The following is a 2,473-nucleotide window of genomic DNA, read 5'->3' on the forward strand; positions in this document are numbered from 1 at the left end:
CCCCAATACCAGCGGCACGGTGGTGCAGTGGTTAGCGTGGTCGCCTCACAGCAAAAAGGTACTGGATTTGAGCCCTGGGGTAGTCCGACCTTAGCAGCCATCCCGGGTTGTCCTCTATGTGGAGTTTGCATGTTCTCCCCATGTCTGCGTGGGTTTCCTCGGGGTGCTCCGGTTTCCTCCCACAGTCCAAAGATATGTAGGTCAGGTGAATTGGCCATACTAAATTGTCCCTAAGTGTGTGTGTGCGTGTGTGTGTGTGTGTGTGTGTGTGTGTGTGTGTGTGTGTGGGCCTGCTGCCCAATGACTGCCGGGATAGGCTCCAGCATCCCGTGACCCTGATTAGGATAAACGGCTTGGATAATGGATGGATACCCCAATACCACCTGTGCTACTCAACAATTGAGGTGAAGCTATTCATGGTTAAATTCCTTAAATTCCTTCGTAATATGGGTAGTATATAGAATGACACAAAACCAAAAAAATTGAATGATCAATTTCAGTTGATGCTGTGACAGCATCGACTGAAACTATGTTTGGAACCTGATAATGCAGCAACTTTTGTTAAAGTTGCATTGTATGTGCACCTTTTATAATTCTGGATATGTATATTTTGACTTTAACAAGTGTATCAAAGGGGCGGCATGGTGGCACAGTGGTAGCACGGTTGCCTCACAGCAAGAAGGTCCTGGTTTTGAACCCCGGGGTAGTCCAACTTTGAGGGTCGTCCTCTGTGTGGAGTTTGCATGTTCTCCCCATGTTTGCGTGGGTTTCTCCGGGTGCCCCGGTTTCCTCCCACAGTCCAAAGACATGTAGGTCAGGTGAATTGGCTGCACTAAATTGTCCCTTGGTGTGAATGTGTGTTGGCCCTGTTCGATGGCCTGGCGGCCTGGCCAGGGTGTCTCCCCACCTGCCGCCCAATGACTGCTGGGATAGGCTGCAGCATCCCTGCGACCCTGAGAGCAGGATAAGCGGTTAGGATATTGGATGGATGGAAGTGTATCAAAGGAGAGAAAAAGTCAGTTGTCTCAAGTTCTCGGTTTTTACCAGTCAGAAGTGTGTCACATGCTTAGCTGATCTTATCATGAGTTTCCATGCTTCATATTCTGAATGTGTCTCCTCTTCCTGTATACTTGTAGTACTGGTGAACCCAGTGAGGATTGAACCTTACCATGGATGAACTGGACTTCTGTTTAAATCCTCAAACTTAACTGCACAAGGAAATGCTTCACTATATCCTGGTATTAGAACACGTTAGCGGTGTTGGCGCCATCGTGTGCTGCATATTCACTTATGCGGGATCACTGCAACGTCTGTCTACTTACAAGCACACAGTAATCACTGGTAGATTAAATTATTTGTACAAATCTGGATGGGTAACTATAATTCCAAATGTTTCATACAGAAAAAAGTGCTCTTGGGTGTCCGGGTAGCGTTGCAGTCTATTCCGTTGCCTACCAACACGGGGATCCCGGTTCGATCCCCATGTTGCCTCCGGCTTGGTCGGGCGTCCCTACAGACACAATTGGCCGTGTCTGTGGGTGGGAAGCCGGGTGTGGGTATGTGTCCTAGTTGCCGCACTAGCGCCTCCTCTGGTCAGTCGGGGCGCCTGTTTGGGGGGAATAATGAGATCCTCCCATGCGCTACGTCCCCCTGGTGAAACTCCTCACTGTCAGGTGAAAAGAAGCGGCTGGCGACTCCACATGTATGGGAGGAGGCATGTGGTAGTCTGCGGCCCTACCCGGATCGGCAGAGGGGTTGGAGCAGTAATCGGGAAGGCTCGGAAGCATGGGATAATTGGCCGGATACAATTGGGGAGAAAAGGGGGGGGGTCCGAAAAAAGAAATAAGTACTCTTTATTGTCTTATAAGAATATGCACTAAAACATTTATTTTTATGTAACGATGGTTACAGCTTTTAAGCAATACTGCATAAGTGGGGGAAACATCTCCACACTGATATAAATACCATGTCTTTTGGACTGCTGTATGTGCAACCACAAATATACCAACACCCTTTTATTACATTGCCTTCCTCCAGACACAATAATAAAATGAGGTTTTTAACTATTTAACACAAGAGGATCTCTTAATGACTAATAGCTTCGGTGCTGCCATGGGTTCCACTGTGAGAGTTCTTATCAGTTCATGCTGAGTTCAGAACCAGCCTGTCTATCTCTGACATGTAAAACTAGACTGCTCCATCCCATCAGGACATTTCACCATCAGACGCCATGTTGTTAATGGTATGCTAATCTCTCCAAATTAATCGCTGTCTGCAAAGAAGGTGGATGTGAAATTGGCCTGCAGGTGTGTTTGTATTTTTCCTTATCATGTGCACATTTACAGTAACTCGTCTGACTTCTGACATTCTACGATGCTTCCGTCGAGCTGTCAAAACTGCATTTCTTACAGAGACCTCTGTTGTCGTCATTACGTTGGGGAGCAAACTGGAAAAACTCGGGTGGTGTGAATGT

The sequence above is a fragment of the Lampris incognitus genome, chromosome 10 (assembly GCF_029633865.1).
Source record: "Lampris incognitus isolate fLamInc1 chromosome 10, fLamInc1.hap2, whole genome shotgun sequence".
Taxonomy (NCBI): domain Eukaryota; kingdom Metazoa; phylum Chordata; class Actinopteri; order Lampriformes; family Lampridae; genus Lampris; species Lampris incognitus.